The sequence below is a fragment of the Lonchura striata genome, chromosome 12 (assembly GCF_046129695.1).
Source record: "Lonchura striata isolate bLonStr1 chromosome 12, bLonStr1.mat, whole genome shotgun sequence".
Classification (NCBI taxonomy): Eukaryota; Metazoa; Chordata; class Aves; order Passeriformes; family Estrildidae; genus Lonchura; species Lonchura striata.
This window is the reverse complement of record NC_134614.1, coordinates 6,838,364-6,856,955: the sequence shown is the minus strand read 5'-3', so window position 1 is coordinate 6,856,955 and position 18,592 is coordinate 6,838,364. Positions and strand designations below refer to the sequence as shown.

General features: G+C 43.9%; 1 pseudogene; it reads right to left on the bottom strand.

Annotated features, from left to right (window-relative positions):
- Positions 1-17,715: 17,715 nt before the first annotated feature.
- Positions 17,716-18,592, bottom strand: part of LOC144247031 (E3 ubiquitin-protein ligase PHF7-like) — a 31,532-nt pseudogene continuing 30,655 nt past the window's right edge.

The following is an 18,592-nucleotide window of genomic DNA, read 5'->3' as shown; positions in this document are numbered from 1 at the left end:
CTCAGTTTTTGTGATTTGCATTCACTCCTCAACCTCTTCCCAATTCTTTAGGGTGCCAGGCTGCCTTGCAGGATCCTCACTCCAAGCCCAGCATCCTCACTGACACCAGCATTAGCCACTTCTGATTGTGCAGCCGCAGCTCGGTACCATTTGATGCAGCTCTCCAGCTCTCCGCTACCCCTCTACTCCAGCCTCATTAATCAAAATGGATGTTGGCAAACTGCAGTAAATGCCAATGAGATTTCTTCAGTGTCTCCTAAGTCCTCTTGAAAATAGTGTGCATGGAAATTCAGACGTTTAGCTCAGCTGCGCTGCAGAGCTGACACTGCGGCACGGTATTTCAGAAAGGCAAAGGAAACAAAATACAGAACCTTCTCCTGGCACATACAGGTCACAACTAAATGACTGAACAGCACATGTTTGGTTTAACCAAGTTCTACTGCACAAACCAGAGCGAAAGCTTCAGGACATCACCTGATGTGGGACGGAGGGAAGAGCATATTAAAAATAAAAGCAGGGGAAGCGCCACAAATGCTTCCACTGCACCGAGCATCTCTGCAATTGGCCGGGAGAGCTGTTGCTGCACAAACTCTGCCTGCTCCCGCCCCACGGAGTAAGCCCTGCTCCCTCTTACAACAGGCTGAAGCACAGCATGGCAAGCTGTCCCCAATTACTATCCCTGATGGCCATCCCCCCTCAAGCTCACAACAGTAACAAGTTTGCCCGAGATCCTAAAAATCTCTCAAATTGAGCTGTGTGCGGGAGGAAAATTGTAGTCCACAAATGTTTCATGCTAAGCCTAGCAAACTTGGCCTCCATAACTTCTGGCTTCTAAAGCAACAGATCATGGTTCAAACCCTGCTGGGGTATTGTCCAATAAAAATCCCTTTCAGGTGCGTCATCACTGTAAGAAGGAAAGCAGGGAAACAAAGGTGAGGCAATTTCAAAAGGTACTAAACTGAAGGCAGAAAGGAAATTAAAGTCCCTCCTCAAAGAAAACAAGCCTTGGGTTTACGACTAAAATATCTTTACAGGGGATTAGTCTTGATTTTTAAATAAGAAAAAGGAAAATTTTCCCTTTGTGTGGCAACCATGTATTAAAATCAACACAGACAAAAGTGTACCTGAGTGTCTAAAAGTCTCACCTGTCCCAGGGGTAACTCTTTGTATTGGAAAGGTGCGCCCTAGCCTAGGGGAAAAGTGCTGCAAAAATACCTGCTGCTTTAAGTTATGAAATGGAAAAGCTAACATCCTACCTCTTCAGCTCCTACTCTAATGCAAAGCAGTGATGAATTTGGAACAAACCCCAGACACTTAATAAAATTATCAACTTTAATGTCCTGACAACTGATATGCTGGAGCAAATCCTGAAGGACCCATGGGATTCATTAATACACTTTCATCATAAAAAGGGGAAGTAAAGTGAATGATCCCAAATAGCAGGCCAAGCTACGGAGAAAATTCCCAAATGTATAATTAAAAAGACTGAGTTAATAAGGATGTTGCATTAATTCAGGTCCATCAATAAAACAACCCTAGCAGCTTTAGGTATTATCTTCAAAACCAGCATTAATGTGGAATGTTCAGCAAAAAGTTGGGCTTAAATAGCAGTAAATCTCTATTTATTTGGGGTGAATAGGAGATTTCTTCTGCAATTACAAACAGTAATTGTCCAAGAAGTCACAAGTCCTTCATCACAGGAGTCACTTACACATGGAAATTACAGGATGTGCTTTTTTGGGGAATTGCAACAATACTTGAGAAGTATATAATAAATAAGAGCATGTACAAACAGGTTACCAATAGAACGGAATTCTGTAACTCTGGTTTGAAGAGTATTCTCACTCCTCGGTCACATCACAAAGGCAAAGGCAAAGTGAACTGAATATAGCATCCAGGCTAGGGCCAGATTTGACTGCTTCATGATTTAGAAACCTCTTGGGAAGCTGGGACACTTGCTCAGTTTGTGAACCCACTCTAAACTCTGTTTCTACTGGGGTATAGTTGTACTCAGTCCAGCTGGATTAAAACTAAGCAGAGAGATGCTTTCTGAACATAGCAAAGCCATAGCCTGTGGCTCCCTGGACCTGTAGGGAGCATGTCCTCACTCCCTAGCTGAACAAGCTATTTTTAGATTACACAAAATGGATGCCAACAGACCTGCTGTAATCAAATGCTGGTTAAAAACAGCACCTATCTTCAGCAAGGAGATGGCTCATGATGGCTCCCGAGGATGTTCCTAAAATGCTGTGCTGTCCTAGCCAGTTTTTCGAAGGTTCTTTATCGCTGGCTGGGGGCTACATCCAAGTCACTAACTGGATTGGACTGCTGTGGTATGCGTCTCGAGCTGTTTATTTTTTAGCATCAGTCTCATTACAGGGTTATGACAATGGGAAGATGCCAGCAGCTCACATCCAGGCAACAGACCAAGAACTTAATGTTACAACTTACTTTATAAACACTTTGACCAGTCACACAAAGCAAAAGCATATTGACAGTAGTTCTATCCAATCACTACAAGCACACGTACCTTTAGTTAAAACAATGCTTGCTTATATTGAATACAATACTTGCTTGTAAGCCTCAAGATACAATGCACAGAGCTCCATTATTAAGCTTAGACCTTCCTAATATCTCATCAGATATACTTTTCTGCAACTTAGGAAGTTATTCTACCCAAGCGTTAATACACAGACTATTGTTCTATTTGTTCTTTCTTTCTACTTCTTGTATAATTTTTCTGCTGACAAATCTTATAGCTACTGCGTAGCTCTAATCACCATCCTGGTGTCTCTGAGGCCTGCCTTTTGCAATGTGCCCAAAACGCTCTGATTTTAAGGAATCCCACAATTCCCCCTCTTCTTTCAACTGAAAGAAACTGTCATAATCTTGTCGTTTATTAACTACCTTGCATTCATAGCTTTCCTATAATATCTCTGCTTATTACTTGCTTAAAGCACCATTTTTGTTTGCATTAAGCATAGCTATATTACAACACAACAAATTTATTGCTGTGAAGGTCCAATCAGTTCAAAGCACATAAGTCATATTTGATAGCAATTACAAGTCATTGTTCAAAATTGTCTTGCCGATTCCAAGGTCTTAGTTCTAAATCTTTGTCCATCTCTATACCTTCATCCACTAACTCTGTAAGAGTTTGAGAACTCTCTGTGAATGCATTTCCTACCTCTCTTTCCTGAATGATAAAAACTTGTTTGATAGCTTTGCCCATCATGTGTTGTACACACCGAAGTATGCAAGGTATTACTACTAGTATCGTAACTAAAATGCCTAACACACATAAACGTATTTTACAAAGATTCTTTAGCCAAGGTGCAAAACTCCATTCTTGGAACAAGTTATCTAACCATGATCCACCATCTTCTTTAATTTGAGCTGTCATATCCTTCAGCTTTTGTATGCTTTTGTGTATGGATTGAGAATAATCTGACAGATTCATACAACACGATCCTTCAAATTCCTCACAACCATGTCCATGTGCCGGTAAAAGAAAATCAATTGCTGCTCTATTTTGAAGAGTGGCATGTCTAACGCTGTTAACATCCGTCAGCATATCACTGATGGCAGTGGATGTGGCATTAGTTTGTTTACTCAGCCAACATCCAACCTGACCTAGTTGTTTCAATGCCACTGCTGAAGCCAGTTGGGGTAAAAACAAGCCTGCTGAAACCCTTTTCCCAGCATTTCAAGGCGTGAAATCACTCTTACACTCCTCATCATAGTAACTAGCAGATCTTGTCCCCCTGTTCTTCTTCTTAATGACTGCTTTAGCTGTAGGTGCTATGACAGTGAGCATTCCAATGCTACAAGGGCCACTTTCAAGGCGTGATGGAATGCCCTGCCAAGCCCTATCTCCACAAATGAACCAATATCCTTTTGGCAATTGTCGTGGATATTGGTCCTCTTTGGAAAACACATCCCAGTTGTCTGAATAATTGCACCAAAAACTCGAATTCCCGTATGCAGAATAATGGGGAGTAACATTGTACTTTGGAGGATCACCTTCTCGCCAATCATTAGCTGTAAACATAATGCAAAAATCCATTGTTAAAGAACCAAGGATTACTAATTCTTGGGGTACAGATACTGCCTTGGGAAGTTCTTTCGCCCAAATACTCAAATTTAATACAGGATCGCCCGCACTGTCAATTTCACCTCTATTGAATTGTTTTTTGACCAAGGGCAAATTGTTTACTGGCACACCGACTAGGCAGGTTGAGAAAGGCTTTTCTGGTTCTGAATTAGACAAGCATATGGTATCTGAGCCTGCTGCCTTGGCTAAGGTCACCCAACATTAGGTTTTGGTTGTTCCACAGGCAAATCTGCACAGCAAAAAGCAATTAAACCCAACCAATACCAGCATATCATTTGATTTTGCTCCATCCTTTTTCATGAGCTAATTATTGGCAAAAATTCCACCCATATATACCAATTCAGAAATGTTGCTTTTGACCTTAAAATAAAATTTCACCTTTGAAAATCCCATAGAGAGGATCTATAACATAAGAAACAAAAATCCCTGTTTTTGCCAAAAAGAACTCTACGAAACCAACAATTAACACATCTATAAAGAGCATAAAAATCAGAAGATTGTAGGTTCCACCGATGAACAAGGAATGCCAGACATGACCCGCGATCTCTCTGTTTGGCTCACGTCTGCGTACTTGCTTCTACGGTCTTGGACTCGTCAACACGTTCTTGGGAGTGATATGGTTTGACGTTTTTCACAGGGACCCACTTAATTCCTGCACCTGTAGAGACAGAAGCATACCCTTTGCCCCAAGTGATTAATCAGAAAGGACCTTCAATTTGTCCTGTTTCAGGGTTTCTAATCAAAACAAGGGGATTTTCTTTCAATTTTGCATGTGTGTTATTTGAAAAATGCCTAAAAATTGGTGGATCGGGTTCTGCTACAGAGATGTTTAAGAAATTAAAAACATATAAAGCTTTGTTCAACCTCATCTGTGGTGTAGCCTCCATTTCCCCCCTCTGTTGATCAAGTATGCATTTTAATGTCTGATGTGCTCTCTCAACAATCGCTTGACCTGTGGGAGAATGAGGAATAGCAAAGATGTAGCAACACCCCAATCTTTTAAAAACGTGGCAAGTTTTTGAGATATATATGAGGGACCATTGTAGGTTTTTACTTCTTGGGGCACACCCAACAAAGCAAAAGCTTGCAAAAAATGGTGACAGGCATGATTACCTGTTTCACCTGTGTGAAGAGAAGCAAAAACTGCACCAGAGAAAGTGTCCATTGAAACACAAATATTTTTAAATTTAGCAAAAGAAGGATATTTAGTGATATCTGTTTGCCATAACTGCAGGCTTTGCAAGCCTCGCGGGCTGACCGCTCCTGTTGAAACAGGAGGCTGCACAAGCTGACAGTCAGGACAAGCACTAATGATAGCCTTAGCCTGACTCTTGGAAATTTGAAACATCGGCACAAGTGCTTGAGCGTTTTGGTGATAAAAGGCATGACTCAATTTCGCTTGCTGAAAAATGTTAGGTAGAGAGATTGAAATAACCATTGTCAATTTGTCAGCTCTCGCGTCTCCTTCCACTAGAAATCCAGGAAGTGAAGAATGAGCCCTAATATGAGAAACAAAATATCGATTAGTTCTATATTGCAAAGTTGTGTAAAGACATGAAAGCCAATGATATATCATTACAAACATCCTTTAAAACTGATCCTTCTATTCTTTTAACCACATTAGCAGCATAAGCAGAATCTGTAATTAAATTAAAAGGTTGTGGAAAGAGCTGAAAAGCCCAAACCACAGCAGCAAGATCAACAACCTGAGGAGATAATTCTATTTGGACATCTGATTCCCAAGCTTTAGTTGTTTGGTTCAACCAAGTTATTACCGATTTGTGACTTTTGCCTGATCCATCAGTGAAGAGAGTTATTGCATCTAATGGTTCTTCACTTAATATAGGTTTTTCTCTAAAACTCAATTTTGGTTGTAATAATTTGTGAGCTGGGTAATGAACAGAACATATACCTGGGAAATGTAATAATGCATATTGTAAATCATCAGAATTTTGCATTGCCCAATCAAGATAATCTCTTTTCAGTAGTAAATAGATAACTGCAAATTCTTGACCTGCTAAAGTTAACAATCTTGTTCTGGCCTTAATTACAATTTGTGCTATCATCTCTAAAACTGTAAAAATAGTCTTAGGACACCTGTAGGGCAGAAAAAAATCCATTCTATTATCAACAAAGGATCTCTCTAAGAAGGATCCCATTGGAAAATGAGACGACAAAGTTGCATTTTTTCTCCCAAAATGGCAAAAAGGAAAGGCTTTTCTGGAACACAGCGATGAGCTTGTCATCTTTGGAGAGCTTCCATGACCTTGTCAAGAGCTACATGAGCTTCTGCACGAGTTAAGAGTTCAAGGAGAGTTGATGTCACAACTTCCTCTCAGCAAATCAAAAAGCGGACCCAGTTCATCATTGGTAATTCCCAAAACAGGTTTAACCCAATTGATTTCTCCTCGAAGTTGTTGTAAATCTTGTAGATTGTTGACACTGATCTGGAGCGGTATCCTTTGAGGTGTAATTGTTTTTTCAGTCATCTTCCATCCCAGATACTTCCAGGGTGAAATTTCTTGAATTTTGGTTATAGAAATTTCAAGTCCAGCATTTTAGATTTCAGTAACAACACTAGCAAGTCCCACAAGCAAAACAACAAGTCTTTTTATCAGAGTCCAACTGTACAGTACCAACAGATTTTTCAAAAATTTTTTTGTTTGCTTTTCCAGGACCTTTTCGAGCTTTTCCATTTGTTGTCGCAAATTTTCTCCAAAAGCTTTAGCCAAATTATCTCCCAATGTTTTTCCTAACTTTTATTGAGATTCTGTAATTTGCTTTCCAAAAGCATTAACTTTCACATTAGCAAGATGTTGTGGAGAAGTGAGTTTACTGCAAGCTGTTAGCATCTGTATTACAGTTGGAGGCTGATCAGGTAAAGTTAAAATAATTTTTCTACATTCTTCTTAGAATGAGACAAAAGCAAGGTTTTGGATAAAACAGGAATGAGCTTGTTCATCTGGACATTGTTCTTCAACAGCTTGGGTTAATCTATCTAAGGAAGAGCCAAAAGGTTCCAATTGACCTTGTCTGATAGTAGTATAAGCATTTACATGGGTACCAGCTGGCTCAACTGAAAACAAAGCTTTTCTAGCAGCATCTTTAATATCGGTGAGCACAGGCTGAGGCAATTCCGCTGCCTGATTTTCTGGTCTATGGAAAGGTGGATCACCTGCTAGTTGGGCAATATCTATGTTCCCATAATGTCTTGGGGTGACGTTATGGTGTTTGTATCTCCAATCGTGTGTTCTGTTTATGATTTGATATTATGTTCTGTGCTTTCAGAACTGACTCTGAAAGTGAAGTTTTGTTTTGCCTTGTTATCAGCCGTGGGTTCACCTCCCCCCATGGTCTGCTGTCTAGAAAAGGCTAGTGCTGGCTGGCTTGCTTTTGCTTGCTTGCTTGCTTGCTTGGCTTGCTTGCTTTGCTTGCTTCTGCTTTTGCCTTTGCTTCCTAGTCAGTTTAGCTAAGCAGTCCAATTCTTTCCCTAGACTGTTTCTTTTCCTTTCCTCTTCCTGAATACCATCTAGCCTGCTCCAGACTGGGATCTGGGAAACACCAAGAAACACCGGAAGCCTGCATTTTGTGATCTGCAGCAGCCATCCCCAGTGCTGGAGGGCAATCCCCAGCGTCCAGACCTGGGCAACCACTGTCAGGAAAGACTTTCTGGATTTGTTCATCTCTTCAGAGTGGTGAAAGAGTTTTGTTGTCATCTGGAGTTGTTATTTTTTTTTGGTGCTGGGGAGTACTTTGTTTGTTGAATAAACAGCTTCTTTTCCACTTCTCTCAGAGAAAATTTTTTCCCCAAACCAAGTGGGTGGGGAGGGGCTGTGTGGGTTTGTTTTCTGGGGGCTCCTCCCAGAGGGTTTTCCCCAAATTTGCCTAAACTAGGACAAATATTTTGGCGCCCAAATTGTGGCTCGAGAGAGTGGGAAAAACCCTGTATTAATCATATTTTTGTTCCAATTACTTTGTGTTGGTATGGAGCAGTTACTGGTTATGTTGTTTGAATTCATAGTGTCTCTTGGGGTGAAGGCCTGCATGTGTCTCTGGACCCTAGGGTTTTTTGAGATCTTAATTCCTCTATGGTGCTAGGTTTATTTTTTTTATCCAGGAATAGCTCTTATATTGTCCCTAATACGTAGGTTTTGCAGTAGCAGGGCACTGATGAGAATATCCATCGGGCTGGGCTTGGGTGTAATGGCTTCCAGGGGGTTTATAAAGGTGCTGAAGTCTGTTTCTGGAATGTATGGTTCATGGTTATGGTTGTGCAGCCAGTTTGTTAGAGGGGAAGTAGGGGATGAGGCTTTTCAGCCTTTGCTTTCCTTCTTCTACTCTGAATTTGTTACCTTCCTATTAGAGAATGCTCCGTTTCCCCTGACTGTTAAAGAGACCATCTTCCTGGTGTTTAATCTGGTAAGCTTTCTCTATACAGTCTGCAGTCTCTCTAGAATGAGGGCTGAGGTTTCTAGAGGGGCCGATGAGACCTCTGACCCAGGAGTAGACGCAGGTGTGAGAAATCCTGAGTGGCCAAGGGAGTCCAGGCCGCCTCAGAGGTGATTGGCACAGAAGCACAAATCCTCCTGGCACCCCGACTACTGGTGCTGGGGTGGATGTTCAGAGGAAAGGTTCCCTCCACCCACCATGCCACCAGTGCTACATGGAGCAAGTGGATTGCTCTCATCACGCAGCGCGCCCATATTGGTAAACTGAATCGCCCTGGGATTTTGGAAGTAATTACAAATTGGCCCGAAGGTGAAAGTTTTGGTGTCACAGATGAAGAAGAAGAACCAGTGACATGGGCTGAAGAAGCTCCACCATACAACCAACTGCCAGCAGAGGAAACACGCTACGCCCTCTTCACCGACGGTTCCTGTTGCATTGTAGGGATGAATCAGAAGTGGAAAGCAACTGTATGGAGTCCGACACGATGGGTTGCAGAGGCCACTGAAGGAGAAGGTGGATCAAGCCAGTTTGCTGAACTCAAAGCCGTTCAACTGGCCCTAGACATTGCAGAAAGGGAGAAGTGGCCAAAGCTCTACCTCTACACTGATTCATGGATGGTAGCCAATGCTCTATGGGGGTGGCTAGAGAGGTGGAAAGAGGTTAACTTGCAGCATAGAGGAAAACCAATTTGGGCTGCTGAAGAGTGGAAAGATACCACTACCCGGGTAGAGAAGCTACCTGTGAAGGTTCGCCATGTAGATGCCCATGTCCCCAGAAGTAGAGCTAATGAAGAGCAGCAAAACAGTCAGCAGGTAGATCAGGCTGCAAAGACAGGGATGTCAAAGATAGACCTCGATTGGGAACACAAGGGAGAGTTGTTCCTAGCACGATGGGCCCATGATGCCTCAGGCCATCAGGATAGAGGTGCCACCTCTAAGTGGGCACGAGACCGAGGGGTGGATCTCACCATGGACAGTATTTCTCAGGTGATCCATGACTGTGAGACGTGTGCTACCATCAAATAGGCCAAGCGGGTGAAGCCCCTGTGGTATGGTGGGCGGTGGTCCAAGTACCAGTATGGGGAGGCCTGGCAGATTGACTAAATCACACTGCCTCAGACACACCAAGGCAAGCGCTACGTGCTCACTGTGGTAGAAGCCACCACTGGATGGTTGGAAACCTACCCTGTGTCTCATGCTACAGCCCGTAACACCATCCTGGGCCTTGAAAAGCAGGTCCTTTGGAGGCATAGCACCCCTGAGAGGATTGAGTCAGATAATGGGACTCATTTCAAGAATAGCATTATCAACAGCTGGGCTAGGGAACATGGCATTGAGCGGGTGTGCCACATCCCCTACCATGCACCAGCTGCAGGCAAAGTGGAGAGGTACAATGGACTGTTAAAAACCAGCTTAAAAGCATTGGGTGGGGGATCTTTCAAAAATTGGGAGCAACATTTAGCAAAGGCCACCTGGTTAGTTAACAGCCGAGGTTCCACCAATCGAGCAGGTCCTGCCCAGTCTGAGCCCTTGAATATAGTAGATGGAGATAAAGTCCCAGTGGCACATGTCAGAGGTTTGTTAGGGAAATCAGTGTGGATCAATTCTGCCTCCAATACAGACAAACCCATTTGTGGGATTGTCTTTGCTCAGGGACCAGGTTGTACATGGTGGATAATGCAAAGAGATGGAACAACACGATGTGTACCTCAGAGAGATCTGATTGTGGGGTGAAACTATTGCGCAAATATCACTGCTGGATGTTACTGCCAATGTCTGTACATGAAAACACACAGACATGAGAAAGAAGGAAATGTGTAAGTGGCAAAGGTTTGAGCAAGTGAAATAGAAGGAAATGTGTAAGTGTCAAAGGTATGAGTAAGTGAAAGATACAAGTTTTAACTTGATGGAGTTTTTAGGTGATGTTGAAGATATGGAGATAAGGGGTGGAATGTCCTAGGGTGACGTTACAGTGTTTGTATCTCCAATCGTGTATTCTGTTTATGTTTGATATTATGTTCTGTGCTTTCAGAACTGACTCTGAAAGTGAAGGTTTGTTTTGCCTTGTTATCAGCCGTGGGTTCACCTCCCCCTCATGGTCTTCTGTCTAGAAAAGGCTAGTGCTGACTGGCTTACTTTTGCTTGCTTGCTTGCTTGCTTGTGTCGTGGTTTGACATGGAAAAAAAATTTTTCCAGAAGAAAGAAGTCAATTTAGATGTTGACCAATTGAAGGTAGACACGCCTCTGAGAACACAGAGGGGTTAAAAGCAAAATTCCCAGGAGAACTGGCTCTCTTTAGTTCCAGTCAGCGTGCAGTGCAGCCTCTCCCCTGCCTAGCCCGTGGCTGGGCAGGGAAGGGGAAGGCCCATGGCCTGACTTGAGGTAGGCCCAAGGGTGGAAGGACTGGAACCGGGCTGACCTCCTGCAGAGAGAAAAGTGAATAAAATCTAAGATGTCTCAGTTCCCCTCCCCAGAGTTTCTCTCCCAAAAGGGAGAAAGAAAGAGACAACAGCAGTTTTATCAGCAGTTCACCGCGGGAAAGGAAGAGTGGGGGGGCCACAAAGTGCCCAGTCGCGTGGCAGCCGCCAGAGTCTGGGCGTCAAGCCATCCTGGGAGTCCAGACTTTTAACCCTTCCTCAAAAAATGAAAGTTTTATAATTTTTTCCCCCCTCCTCAGTTTAAAAAAGAAAAATAAAGGCACCTTAGACCCTGAGATGTTGAAAAAAGAAATTCTAAATAAGAGAAGGACAAAGAGTAGCTTTTAGCTAGTCTTTTCCATATTGACCACAAACTAAACCAATCTTCTCCTTCAAGAAAAACTATATTTTAAAAAGATGCCAGAGCAAAGTCAAGAAACCTACTTCAGCTAAAAAAACCAAAAGTGGAGTGAACAAAATAAAAATTAAGGAGTTTGTAGTAGTGCCCCCTGTCCTTAAAGAAAAAAAAAAAAAAATCTCTGTTCTTAGACCCTCAGCCCCAGGAGAAGATGGGGGAGACTGTAGTCCCAAAAAATAAAAAACTAAACTGTTGTTTTCTCTCCTCTTAACAAGACATCCTTAAAAGAAAAATCCTAAAAGCAGTCTGTCCATCCATGCATTGGTGGTGAAAGCACTGTACATAAAAAAGAGAAGGGTCACCATGGCAAACTTTTTTTCTCCAGGCAGTGCCATGGGTAACATAAAAGCACAGGATGTGGCAGCTGTGTTTCTTTAGAAATCTGTAGCACAAGAGAGACTCCTGTCTCCCTCAATAAACTAAATATCAATTGTCTAGAAAGTAGAAACCAAATTAAAGTCCAGATTGTGTCTCACTGTAATAAGTTAAATATAAAGAAAAAGAATGCTTTTTTAACCTTTAGTTAAAATAATGCTTGCTTATATTGAATACAATACTTGCTTGTAAGCCTCAAGATACAATGCATAGAGCTCCGTTATTAAGCTTAGACCTTCCTAACATCTCAACAGATATACTTTTCTGCAACTTAGGAAGTTATTCTATCCAAGCGTTAATACACAGACTATTGTTCTATTTGTTCTTTCTTTCTACTTCTTGTATAATTTTTCTGCTGACAAATCTTATAGCTACTGCGTAGCTCTAATCAGCATCCTGGTGTCTCTGAGGCCTGCCTTTTGCAACGTGCCCAAAACCCTCTGATTCTAAGGAATCCCACAGACTTATCATTGTTATTTGCAAGCAAAAGATTGGTTCACAAGTCTTTTTCCATGCTTTTCTCAGTTGTTTATTAGAACTCATCTTTATAACTGTCCCATGGCTGTGTTCCACATATTTCACAATTACAATTACACAGGTTACATTTATTTACCTGACACAAAACACAACTTTGCATTTCACATCATCTTTCTTTGAGAGAAAGATTCAGATAAAGTCAAGGAAACAGGGCAGGCGAGACGGAAAGCTTCCCTTGAGATGCTTTTGGGAGGGTCTGCAAGGACCCTGCCTTCCTTTGGAACAGAGGTGGCCACGACACATGGTGTTGGCTGTCTTACCCTAGGTGCCCCCTCTGCTCCAGAAGGACTCTTGCCCACTTCATCACTTGTCTGTCCCTCCAGCTGCAGGGCCTCAAACCCGCTCTGTAAGGTACTAAACCTCTAAGTCAGCTGCAAGTTTTGAGAATAAGGCAGTGAGCATGGCTCGAACTAGGGTTTTATAGTCAGGCTTACAATATATGTTGAGAAGAAGAAGAGAGAAGGGGTAGATACCACACGAGAATCCAGCACAGCCTCACTAGATTTTTCATCTGGGTTCTTGAAGCACAATGCCCAGCACTTGCGCTGAGCCATCTTTTTGTGTGTTCTGGCGACCGGAACCATCCCACGGCCAGGCCCAGGGTAATTTGGGTGCCAAAGTCCTGTCGCCTGCAAACAGCACACTTTTTTACCCAGCTGGAGCAGATTTCAGCATGTTTGTCGAGTTGACTTTAGGAGTGTTTTCCTTATCTTGGCAGTTCTAACAGATGTCCTTATGGCCCCTAAATTGTGCATCCTTTGCGTCCTCAATCAGTGGGTGTCCTTCTTCCCAAGCTTTGTCAGCTTCCCTCTGGGTCTGAGATCAGTGAAACGTGCCCAGGCCTGAGTCTTCAAAGACCATTCTAGCAACAAGTACTTTGCTTTTCTAACACCTGACCATCACTCCGAGCTTGCAGGGCCAGAGCTGCCATGCGCCGTGGCACTGCCGGAGCGCCCCGGCAGAGCCGGGCTGGCAGTGCCGACACCTGAGGGAAGCCCTGCCATGGCACTGCCGGGGCCGCTCCTGCCCCGGGGCCGCCGGCAGGAGCGACGCCTGGGACCTGCCGACAGACCGGCCTTGCTTGGCCCTCTTCAGTAGATCGAGGGAGTGGCACCACGAAATAGCAAAATATTACACCTGATTTAAAACACCAGAGGGAAGCCATAGAGTTGAAAGGAAAATGGTGTGCCAAAAGATAAAGAGCACGAAAGGGAAGACTAAAGAAAACATACTGAATCTTAATCTTCACATTAATCTCAACTATATCAGAGGAAACATGACAGTGAAAAAACCTACTCAGTGTTTTGACATTAGAAGGGTTTGCCATCATTATTTTGCAAGTATGTTCAACTCTTAAAAAGCAGTCAGGTATTCCTTTGTCTAGTGCCATGAATTTAATATTGGGATTGGATTTGGTACAGCTATCCCTCAAATTCTCCACATAAAGGAAGCTGAGTACTTAGCCATGAGTCAGTAAAAGAAATCTTCCATTCTATCACTGTTCTGTAGTAAGCACTTAATAAAAGAAGTAATTTTGCAAATTGATGCTGATCCTTTAGCCATCTGTTAGAGAAACATACTATAATATTGGCTTCTTGGCTTTCCACAAATATTAAAGTGGAAGCTCTATGTATAGTGTAAAAGTAACCATGAAATACCAATATATATTTAATTTCTGCTATAAATTAAACTTAGAGAAGTGAAGTACCTGATATTACTCTTCAGGAAATTGAACTTACTCTTTGGTTCGGATCACATCCAATGAATGTATGATGAACACCTCTGCTACTGACCGGAGGAGAAGGCGGACAGGAGCAGGGCTCACGCAGGGCTCAGCAGGGACTAGTGCCCTCGTGGCTCTGGGCCTGTTCTGCAAACTCCCCACACTCTTCTGTCTCCCAGACAGGGAGAGAACCAGCACCTGGAGGAGACTGTGACCTTTCTGGACAGGGACTCACCGCTGATGGCTGCCATGTGCGACAGCAAGCAGGAGGGCCCTGGTGCCAGGGAGCCAGGTGAGGGCAAAGCCGCCCTCCCAGAGCCAGGCCCAGGGGCTCCTGTGGCAGGCGTTGTGTGGGGCCCAGAGCAGAGGCAGGGGGAGGCAGGAGCTGCTCAGCCATGCCGCGGCTGGGAGCCTCCTTCCTCCCCAAGTGGGGCCCAGCTGGGCCAGGGGGCAGCTCTTGGGACACCCGTGCCCACAATGGCCCCTGCTCTCCAAGGCCTCCAGCCCTGCCCATCAGCCAGGCAGGCAGGCAGGGACAGAGCAGCCCTTGGGGCCGATGCTGCTGCAGCCAAAGAGCCCCGCAGAGGTGCTCATGCCCGCTGACACTGGCTCTGTGCCCTGCAGCGTGCATGCTGTGTCGCCGTGCAGAGGCTGACCCCTGTGCTTCCCCAAGCGCTGCCACCAGCTCCTGTGCTGCTGCTGATGCTCTGCCCAGCCCACCCACGGGCACTGCTGGAGCCTCACACCCACCACAGCCAGCTGGGGTGTGACAGCTCTGCTGCTATGGGCACGGCTCTGGGCAAAGCAGCCGCGTGTCCCTGGGCTGGGGGCAGTGCCCAGGTCGGGCTTGGCAGAGCCCGTCTGCTCCTGGAGAGCCGGGGCCAGTGCCCAGGTGTACCCTGGCCCGGCTCTGGGGCGCCTTTGACATTCCTGCTTGCCTTTAGAGCCGCCGGGGATGAGCCGGAGCTCAATGGCCCCGGCCTGGCTGGACAGTCAGGGCTGGGGCCTTCCCGTGGCTCCCCAGCACCCAAGACCATCAGCTCCATCTTGGAAACACTGTCGAACAGGATTTGCCAATTTTTTTCCTTTTAGATCTTTGAAAGGATTTTGGTAGTAACATTGTTTGACCACTTCTTCAAGGAACAAACGTGGCACGTTTCTATTCAGTAAAGAGTTTATTGGCTTCCTTGCATTTCTATTTGGTATCCCTATGCTTCCTTCAGCGTTCCGGGAAATAATGAAAATCTACCGAATTCTTCAGAGAATTTTCTGAATCCACTATTAGGCGAAGTCTCTAAATTCACTCCTTCTCTTAAATACATCCTTTACATAAAGTTAAGTAGCTGCTCCTGTAACATACAAAGATGTAGTGGTTTACCTGACTGGACAACACAACATGATGTTATACACACCGGTACACTAAAACACTTTTGTTCCTGGGGAGTTGCAAAGTTGCAGGCTCTTCTTGAGGTCCTGAATTAATTCTGCATGCCCATTCATACCCGCATTCCCTCCCCTTGCTCAGCTTTCACCTACAGTTCCCAGGGAACACATGTTACATACTCACCTCAAGCAATAATCTACATCGGTCTTCCCAACCCTTTTTCTTCACTGAACTCTACTGATCTACAAAATAACTTTGGGCCCTCTGTGCAAAAAGAAGAACCAATTAATAGGCTTAAACATTTTCGATTGTGCTGCTGCTTCTAACAATCATGGGCAACACAGCAATAAAGTCAGGAGTCAATTCTTCACATCCTTCCTGTTCTCTTGCACCCCACCAGACGTTGTCTCCCAACAGAAATGTTCCCTCCTGCAGCCTGGTGTCTGCGGGACAATGAAAGGCAGCAGCAGTTTTCCTCAGCATGCTGCAGTCTAAATTGCAGTGAAATAGCCGCTGTTTCATTAGAAGCTCAGCACCAGGATCACACATCTTCCCCCAGAACTGGGGCCTGCTTAGGACTGAGCTCTCCACTTTAACACCCCCTGCAAATCAGACAGGCTGGAAGAGTGCTGGGCACGAACTGTATGAACACAGCAATACATTTCTGCAGCGTTATTGAATCAGTCTCGAGAAATGCACACCATTTAAGCCTGTCTTAAGACTATTCTACAAAACATATAACAAGCAATTGTTTTGCTGGCCTCTGCAATTTTTGGGGACGGGACTCCATATGTTTCCTTTGGTTGTTGTTTTCTTTGTTTCTAAATACAAAATCCCCAGGATTCAGAAGAGAAACCCCCAGATTCATTAGGACAAATCACCACAGGGACCTACGTGGGTGACAAGAACACAGAATTCCTAATGGTAACTCCAGAAAGACAGGAAAAAGTTAAAGGTGATAAAAATACCTGAAAGGATCCAAAATGTCTAGGTAAACTATCAATGGGCTAATGTTTTGGTAAGCTCTGAAAGTCCAGATTCCTATTAGGCAATTACCTGAAAGAGAAGAAAGCCAGAAATCTGCTTGGCCTTTATTTTACCAGGACTTTTTCACGGGATTCTGCCATAATTTTGAGCACAAGTAAGGATGCCAAAATTTGACTAGGAAACATTCCTAGGCAGGCAGCATTTTTTCCTCCTCACAGAATTCCAGGAAGAGTTTAAAAAAATACAAAAGGGGGTGAAGAAATTCTGTCGTACCTCTTAGGCATTCATCATCTTCAAAGAAGAAGACAACTCTAGCACTTTCTGTGCGTGGTAAAGAAACAAACCTAGACAAGTACAAAGGGATTTTAGCATTCTAAATTGTACTATCAAATTCCATGAACACAAGTTAAAACTGCAGTGCTTCAGAGAAATGGTGTATAGTGAAAAGCTTTATTCCCTAGTAGCCAAATAGAGCCTTCTAAAAAAAAAAATAAAACTCTTCTTAACAGCAAACTGACTGTGTCTTTGGTTTCTGGCCAAACTCAGTTTGGAGTTGGTCAAACCAAAATGAGCCCGTTAATTTCTTGCGCTCAACGCCTCTCTTTTCATATTCAGCTTCACATCACATGGGCTGCTGGGAGTTTTGACTCTGGGCAGCACAAATGGTTTTCCAAGATGACTTTCATTGCTCAGCGTTGTGCAATCTCAGTTTCCCATTCCCTGAGTGCTGCTATTAATATTCCCACAGCATCCAACTACTACAGCCAAGTAGACAGCAAATAGAAACGGAACTTGCATTTCTTGGTCCGTTTCAGTGTCTCACGTCTCAGGCTCATCATCACCCTCAGAGCTGCCGTCTTGGAAACGTGAATCCTCTTGCCATGCGACTTTTACCGGCTTTATTGTTCCGAGTCTGCAAGACTGCTATAACAGCACCGAAAAAGAAACAAAGCCACATCCAGATTATTCCTCCACTTGTCAGGAAGAATTCCTCCTTTCAAGACAAATACTTACAGTGGAGAAGACAGATGTAGGAAGGACAGAATCTGCTTCTGCCAGATTTTCTGAGGTACATCTCTGCTCCAGGATTTTCCACTCTGTTCTCAGGATCTCTGCTGTATTCTTAAACATTTTATCGTTGCATTCAGAAGACACTGAATACCTTCTGAATTCAGCACAAGTGTGGGGGGCTTGTTGCTTTGTGTTGTTGTGTTGTTTTTTTTAAATATTTTGGATAACTTCACATGGTTTCTTTTCTCTCCTACAGGACTGTGACTTGATTTAATGTTGTTTCATCCTCTTTCATAAGGCCTCATTTTATCTGCGGTTGGAACATCCCAACCATCATGTGTCGATCAGTTTCCTTCTTCTATAGGTCCAAGAAGAGAATTCAGTAGCAAAGAGAATGTTCGTGGATCTTGCGGTCAGCTCCAGGCTTTTGCTCCTCTCTCTCCATTAACACACATTTCCTTTAAAGTCTCGTTGGGTTCTCTGAAACTTGATATGACTGGTGTGCCATCTTTCTCCCTGTTTGAGAGATTCAGGGCATGACAACAAGGTTTTTCACCACTCACCAAAAACCCCAATGCCTTCTCAAAGCATGCCTTTCAGAATTCCTGAGATGCAAGCATGAGTTACCTCTCATTCATGTACCACAGCCTTGGCAAGCAGAAATGAAGATCAAAATGCTTCTGCCTACTTACTGTCTTCTGCTGTGGAAAATCTCCTGTGTCCTGACCTTCTTTACACCACAATGCTCTACAGTGCCTGCCAGAAGCTCTTCCTTAGAAATGGCATTGTGAGAAGGGTCCTGCTGTTACCTTCTTTGATGCCCAACTCTTCTGTGTCTCCAAAGAAGGAAAACTTGAACGCGCTCGACTCCTGAGATGCGTTGTTCTCGGGCAAAGGTCCCAAATGGTCACCTGGGGGCAGGGTCCTGTGCATCCTCTTTGTCCCAGCGTATTTCCACAATCTTTTCTGGTTTGTTCTTTGAAGCTCCAAACAAGTCCTTTAAACTGAAATTAGATTGTTCAAGGATAGCAAAACAGCGCATGTCTTTTCCAAAAACAGTTTCCCAAGGAGCCACCTTGTTCTGGATGTCTCCCTAACTGTATGCAAGACCCATAAAGGAGAGGTTCACTTTACCAGAGTGAGCAGTGGGGAAACATCTCAGCTTGGATCAAAAGGCC